At 40.7% G+C, this 7,500-nt stretch overlaps 1 protein-coding gene across 1 annotated transcript in view; it reads left to right on the forward strand.

The window, feature by feature from the left end:
- Positions 1-7,500, forward strand: part of LOC137641356 (lysosomal acid glucosylceramidase-like) — a 26,499-nt gene that overhangs the window by 8,036 nt on the left and 10,963 nt on the right. The window lies entirely within an intron of this gene.

Consider the following 7,500-nt stretch of genomic DNA (forward strand, 5'->3'; position numbering starts at 1 on the left):
ATACCAAGTAATGTGAACCTAACCTAAATTTCTCCCTCAGATATAGGTTTTGTGAATAAATAATGTTAATGAATAAATATATTATAAAGGATTATGATGGCAAGTCTAAAATTAATAACAGCAATCGCCAAAGTCAACAACAAGAGCTTGTTTTTGGATGCACTCTACATAAATTTGTAACTTTTCCCATATTTTAATACAAATAGCGATAAATTACACTAAACATAAGAAAAAACATTTTATTATAAACTTTCTTTGAATACAAGAATCTACTAAAAACGTGCAATTAATAAACTCCCTATTGGTAAAAATGCAAGGAGGTAAAAGGAGCATTCTACTGTGAAACACTGAAGCGGAGACTGGAGAAGGAGTGGTATTAGGGTTGTAACTTGGCGGTGAGATTATGAATTCTTTTAATTGTGATTTTATGCAACACTACAGTATCCTCAAACCGAAAATATTGCTATCAATGAAATCTAAACCTTTACAAAAAAATAACAAACCTTTTCTATACAGACTTACATTATAAGCCTCCACCTTGCTTGGAAGATAGAAGAAATTACCTTAAAACAATATTAATTGCAAACAATAGTAACTCCAGTGGATAGCTTACCGGCATCTAGCATCCAGTTCAGCACATAACGTCTCGACTGCTGTACCCCAAGAGAGGGAAGGAAGAAAGGGAAAATTGCCAAACATTCATACATTTCATTATAGACTTACATCACTACCGCTATCCAGACGTAATGACACTTGTCCTGTGGGGGAGCTAGGTTCGCTGCACTACCTGTTGAGTGACTAATACTGGTCCCAGCAAAAATGTATCCAGGGACCTGCAGGTATGTTCCCATAGGTAGTGGACTGAGAAGGTTGTCTGTTGTTTTCAGACTTCTGCCTTCATGACCTGCACTACGGACAGATTCTGCTGGAAGGCTAAAGTTGAACCGATACTCCAGACTTCGTGTGCCCTCACTCTTGAGGGTTGAACGCCTTGCACCTCCAAGGAGTCATATGTACGTCTGATTGTTTTCCAAAGTCAGAAAGAAATGGTGCTTTAGGAGATCGGTCGCTTAACCTTGCCAAAGCTAAGAAACAGCCTCTGGTGTTGAAGTGTTTTGTTCTTTTGAGGTAGTATCTCAATGTCCTCACAGAACAAAGTAGCTGATCGTCTTGATTGCTAGTTGCTTCTTTAAGGGAGGTGATGGAGGTTTCAAACCTAGGATCTGGTATCAGTTTTTGCAATGAACTATGGGACAAAAGAAAATGAAATTTTTTTGCAACCCTCAGAATGACTGACAGCATACGAGATGCCATGTGATTCTCCAACTATCTTCGCTGAGACTAACACAAGCAGGGTTATAGTTTCTAGAGTCAGATCCTGGTTTGACGTTTCTCGAAGAGGTTCATACATTGATCCTTTTAGTGCACTGAGGACCTTCGTGACATCCCATTCAGGAGGTCAAGAGTTCCCTAGGAGGGCAAGACAGTTTGAAGCTCCTCATCTACAAAGACAGCTCTCATGAGGTGGAGATGTCTAAGACTTTCAGTCTAAGAACTTGGTTCAGGGGTGAACAAGAGCACATTACAACCACAATGGAGAGGTGCTTTTCCCTGTGAAGAAAGACAAGGAAATCAGAAATCGACAACCACCTGCAGAGAAGCTCTTACCAGAGAAATATCACATCCATGACACCAATCAAAGAAAATGGCCTACTTCTCTATGTAGAATGCTGCAGAGGATCTGTCCTTCGCAGTGATTCACTAAAAGCCTTTCACTCGTAAGCTCGTATGAGATGCTGTATAATCTCCATGCATGAAATGATAGGGACTCCATCAAGTTGTGAAATCTATGGACGTGGGGCTGACTGAGGAGGTTGGGTCAGATCTGTGAATCATTCAGTTTGTGTACACTTGGGAGCCACCAAGGTCATTCTAACATTCGAGGTCTCCAACGGTGTTGATGACCCTGCGAATGAGGCTGAATGGTGGAAAAGCATAAGGATCCAGGTTACTCCAGGAATGTTGGAACTCATGCTTCTTTTTCTGGAACTGGAGAAATATACACTGGAAGCTTCCTGTCCATATGTGTCGTGAACAAATCGATCATTGGGAACCCCATAGTGTAAGAAGCTTTTCTACAATTGGTAGAAGAGACTACCACTTAACCCCTGTGGCTGAGTGTGTTGGTCCAGAATGTATCTTTCCGAAAGCTCCCCAGCATTGTTGAACGCCCTAGAGTGTGTCTGCTTGGTCAAGTTCCCGTGATACAGTCCCTCCTAGATTGTTGACGATAGCCACTAAGGTCATGCTGTTGCTCATCAATGCTACCGAGTGCCCCATCAAACTTTGTTGGAATGCTTGCAGAGCTAGAGGACCAGCTCATAATGCCAGCAGGTTTATGAGTAGACCTCTCTCTTCTATGGACTTCAGTCATGAGGCGATATTGCCCTTCAGGTGTGCTATCCATTCCTCCTTTAATGCATCTGTGAACAGCAGTACCTCCAGAGGATATGAGTCGAGCAAAACTCCCTTGGTGAGGTCCTTGTCATTCAGCCACCATCTGAAATTTTACCTCACCTCTGTGTTCACTAGAACCAATGTGTGGGGAGGATTGTGGACGGCTGAGCAGTGATGCTTTAAACACCACTTGTGTGATTTCTGGTAGAGATGCCTATGTGGAACAAATTTCTCCAACGATGAAAGGTGTCAAAGATGACACCACTGCCTTCCTAGTAAATGTTCAATTGAGAGAAAGGGTCGGGCAACCTTCCAGAATTTGTTGATATGATGGTCTGTCAGAGAAACTCTTTCTGCTGCCATTTCTATTAACATACCAAGGTGCTCCGTCCTTCTCTTTGGGCTTGAGACAAGACTTCTTCCAATTGGCCACTTCTCACAAGGAGATCGCTTCTCACGAAGAGATCTATCAAGTAAATGCTTGTCGTTCTTGTTTTTCCTCTGAACAAGAGATACCAGGGAAATGGCAGAGTTGGAGGCATATCAGACATTTTCTTCTTCATGGGCCTCATGGCAGGTTTCGTCGGTCAAATGATCACTAAAACATATCGGAAGCATCCCATGCCAGGAGAGGGACCAGAGTCCTGACTAGTAATACTTTTCCTAGGTTTCTAATGATAACAATCTTTCATAAGCTTTGCTTGTGCTTCAGAACCTTACACTGAGCTTTCTTTCTAAAGAATCGTTTGGTGTCTCGTAAGACTCCAACCGACCAGTCGTCCTATGCTCAAGTGACATCATCGTCATCATCTTTGATGTGGTAGGGGATGACTTCACATTCTTCTTCTTCTTCTTCTTCTTCTCAGCTGTTGAGGGTTCTGTAATTGAAGACTGCACCTTCACAGAGTAAGCAGCAACAGGAACAAAATCATCAAGCACTTCCTCTACAGAGGAAACTCGGGGTGAAGCAACAGCAAACTTGTGAGTTTTAAGAGATGTCATTGCCTCCAGAAGTTTCTCCGTTGATGGTTTACCAATAATTCCAAGCAAAGGCCAAAACATAGGGAGATCCAATTTCTTGCTATGGTAATCAATAGTAATCAAAGAGGTGGGCGATGGTTGAGAGAGGGAGGGTGTATTGCCCCCACCAAGGAAGGACAATATACCACTTCTGAAGGGTTAAGGGAAGTCTCCCTTCCCCCAATGGGTTCCCCCTAAGGATGGAGCCTTGGATAAAACTGAAGCGGAAACAGCCGGCTTTGTTCCAGAAGAGGAGAGGAAAGAGCTAAAGAGTTTTTCAGAATCAGCTTGGGTGTACCATCTAACGCCAAAGAATCCCTCTTAAACTTCTTTTTCTTCTCTTAAATTCCATCCACTGCACAGAAAGCCCCTCCCTACACACCTCACAGGTGGATGCCTGAAAAAATTACAAAGCATATGAGGGTCCACCACTGGTTTATTCATATACCGGCCACAACTGCGGCTTTCTTTGCCTGGGCAGAGCCGCATTTCTGGTTTTGTGGGGGTGAAAATCACAACCATTCACAAACACTCTGAAAAAAGAGAAAGTTATTAGTTTAAAAGCCAAGTCAAGGAAGACAGCTGTGTATGTGTGTACTCAGCCATGGCTGAAGTCAAAGTGAAGGCTGAGCTGCCTGTTGGGTGGGTGGGGCAGCTGGGGCTAAACTTCCACCTGGCAAGTAGTAATGTTTTCCTTGATAAAACTTTAATGACCGTTCAGTTTTGTCAATTGGCATACTCCTATCAAATGGTTTGTATCACATGTAGGAACAAAGCTCGATTAAGATGCCACTGAGCAGTACATGTGAACAGAACTGTAGCCAAAGTTAAAGTGTAGGTTGCTTATACGTGGAAGTGGGCAGGCCCTATGTTCCAGCTGCCACTTCCAGATTTGCTAAAACTATAATGTACTCCTATTAAAGGACGACAGATTGTATTCGTGTAGGAATATATATATATATATATATATATATATATATATATATATATATATATATATGTATATGTATATATACATACATATGTATATATATATTGTATATATATGTATATATATATATATATATATATATATATATATGTATATGTATATATATATACATATGTATATATATATTGTATATATATATGTATATATATATATATATATATATATATATATGTATATATATATACATATAAATACATATACATACATATATAAATATATTAATATATTGAAGAGCTAATAAAACCGGGGGTAAAAAGTAAATATCAGGAAAGGTTGAAAATGGCATATGATGAGGTGAGAGTAAGAGAAACTGGTAATTTAGAGGAGGAATGGAAGTTAGTAAAAGAAAATTTTGTTGGGATTGCAAGTGATGTATGTGGCAAGAAGGTTGTTGGAGGCAGTATGAGAAAGGGCAGTGAATGGTGGAATGAAGGAGTGAAGGTGAAAGTGGAAGAGAAAAAGAGGGCTTTTGAAGAATGGCTGCAGAGTAATAGTATAGAGAAGTATGAAAAATATAGAGAGAAAAAGGTGGAAGTAAAGCGCAAGGTACGTGAGGCAAAGAGGGCAGCTGACCTGAGGTGGGGTCAGGGATTGGGTCAGTCATATGAAGAGAATAAGAAGAAGTTTTGGAAAGAAGTGAAGAGAGTAAGGAAGGCTGGCGCAAGAATTGAAGAGACAGTGAAAGATGGAAATGGAAGGTTGTTAAAAGGAGAGGAGGCAAGGAAAAGGTGGGCGGAATATTTTGAAAGTTTGCTGAATGTTGAGGATAATAGGGAGGCAGATATAATTGCTGTTCCAGGTGTTGAGGTGCCAGTGATGGGAGGTGAGAATGAGAGAGAGATAACAATAGAGGAAGTGAGGAGAGCACTAGATGAAACGAGAGTAGGAAAAGCATCTGGTATGGACGGTGTGAAAGCTGAGATGTTGAAGGAAGGGGGTGTGACTGTACTTGAATGGTTGGTGAGATTGTTTAATATGTGTTTTGTGTTGTCAATGGTACCAGTAGATTGGGTTTGTGCATGTATTGTACCACTATATAAGGGTAAGGGAGATGTGCATGAGTGTTGTAATTCAAGAGGTATTAGTTTGTTGAGTGTAGTTGGAAAAGTGTATGGTAGAGTACTGATTAATAGGATTAAGGATAAAACAGAGAATGCAATCTTGGAAGTACAGGGTAGTTTTAGAAGAGGTAGGGGTTGTATGAATCAGATTTTTACAGTTAGGCAGATATGCGAGAAATATTTAGCAAAAGGTAAGGAGGTGTATGTTGCGTTTATGGATCTGGAGAAAGCATATGATAGAGTTGATAGGGAAGCAATGTGGGATGTGATGAGGTTATATGGAGTTGGTGGAAGGTTGTTGCAAGCAGTGAAAAGTTTATACAAAGGTAGTAAAGCATGTGTTAGAATAGGAAATGAAGTGAGTGATTGGTTTCCGGTGAGAGTGGGGCTGAGACAGGGATGTGTGATGTCGCCGTGGTTGTTTAACTTGTATGTTGATGGAGTGGTGAGAGAGGTGAATGCTCGAGTGCTTGGACGAGGATTAAAACTGGTAGGCGAGAATGACCATGAATGGGAGGTAAATCAGTTGTTGTTTGCGGATGATACTGTACTGGTAGCAGACACAGAAGAGAAGCTTGACCGACTAGTGACAGAATTTGGAAGGGTGTGTGAGAGAAGGAAGTTGAGAGTTAATGTGGGTAAGAGTAAGGTTATGAGATGTACGAGAAGGGAAGGTGGTGCAAGGTTGAATGTCATGTTGAATGGAGAGTTACTTGAGGAGGTGGATCAGTTTAAGTACTTGGGGTCTATTGTTGCAGCAAATGGTGGAGTGGAAGCAGATGTACGTCAGAGAGTGAATGAAGGTTGCAAAGTGTTGGGGGCAGTTAAGGGAGTAGTAAAAAATAGAGGGTTGGGCATGAATGTAAAGAGAGTTCTATATGAGAAAGTGATTGTACCAACTGTGATGTATGGATCGGAGTCGTGGGGAATGAAAGTGATGGAGAGACAGAAATTGAATGTGTTTGAGATGAAGTGTCTGAGGAGTATGGCTGGTGTATCTCGAGTAGATAGGGTTAGGAACGAAGTGGTGAGGGAGAGAACGGGTGTAAGAAATGAGTTAGCGGCTAGAGTGGATATGAATGTGTTGAGGTGGTTTGGCCATGTTGAGAGAATGGAAAATGGTTGTCTGCTAAAGAAGGTGATGAATGCAAGAGTTGATGGGAGAAGTACAAGAGGAAGGCCAAGGTTTGGGTGGATGGATGGTGTGAAGAAAGCTCTGGGTGATAGGAGGATAGATGTGAGAGAGGCAAGAGAGCGTGCTAGAAATAGGAATGAATGGCGAGCGATTGTGACGCAGTTCCAGTAGGCCCTGCTGCTTCCTCCGGGGCCTTAGATGACCGCGGAGGTAGCAGCAGTAGGGGAGTCAGCATTATGAAGCTTCATCTGTGGTGGAAATGTGGGAGGTTGGGCTGTGGCACCCTAGCAGTACCAGCTGAACTCGGTTGGGTCCCTGATTAGGCTGAAGGAACATAGGGAGTAGAGGTCCCCTTTTTGTTTTGTTTCATTGTTGGTGTCGGCTACCCCCCAAAATTGGGGGAAGTGCCTTGGTATATAGATAGAGATATTTATATATATATATATATATATATATATATATATATTTATGTGTATATATACAGTATATATATATATATATATATATATATATATATGTATATATATATAACCCGTCAAAAATAACTGCTAAATATCAAGATAGTTATGTACATACGCGCACACACAGATTCAACTCTCCCCATCCCCTCCTCCTTTCCTAATTACCACACGGCAGTTTGGGCAATTTGTGAGAGATTGTGCTTTCCGAGTGGTTGTCACTTAGCGTGAAAGGAATTTATATATATATATATATATACATATATATATATATATATATATATATATATATATATATATATATATATATATTTATATATATATATATATATATATATATATATATATTTATACATAGCCACACAATTGCTCTTTATA

The sequence above is a fragment of the Palaemon carinicauda genome, chromosome 1 (genome assembly GCF_036898095.1).
Source record: "Palaemon carinicauda isolate YSFRI2023 chromosome 1, ASM3689809v2, whole genome shotgun sequence".
Classification (NCBI taxonomy): domain Eukaryota; kingdom Metazoa; phylum Arthropoda; class Malacostraca; order Decapoda; family Palaemonidae; genus Palaemon; species Palaemon carinicauda.